Source organism: Lipotes vexillifer, unplaced genomic scaffold (assembly GCF_000442215.2).
Source record: "Lipotes vexillifer unplaced genomic scaffold, Lipotes_vexillifer_v1.1 scaffold1006, whole genome shotgun sequence".
Lineage (NCBI taxonomy): Eukaryota > Metazoa > Chordata > Mammalia > Artiodactyla > Lipotidae > Lipotes > Lipotes vexillifer.
Genome location: NW_006789838.1, coordinates 88993 through 89192, shown reverse-complemented (window position 1 = coordinate 89192; position 200 = coordinate 88993).

Sequence of the window (200 nt, the reverse complement as noted above, 5' to 3'; positions counted from 1 at the left end):
TCACTCGTGTGTCTCCAACTCTGGGCCTAATTTTGGGAGGAGAGACACTGTGTCCTTCCCGCCCACTGTTGTTTCCTTTCCACCATATGTAGCACAGGGTGTGGAATGTTACTATACACCCACAGATATTAGATAAATGAAAGAACACTTGGGCAACCTGTGGTGGGCCGTCACTAATGGAATGTTCTATGATGAAGGCA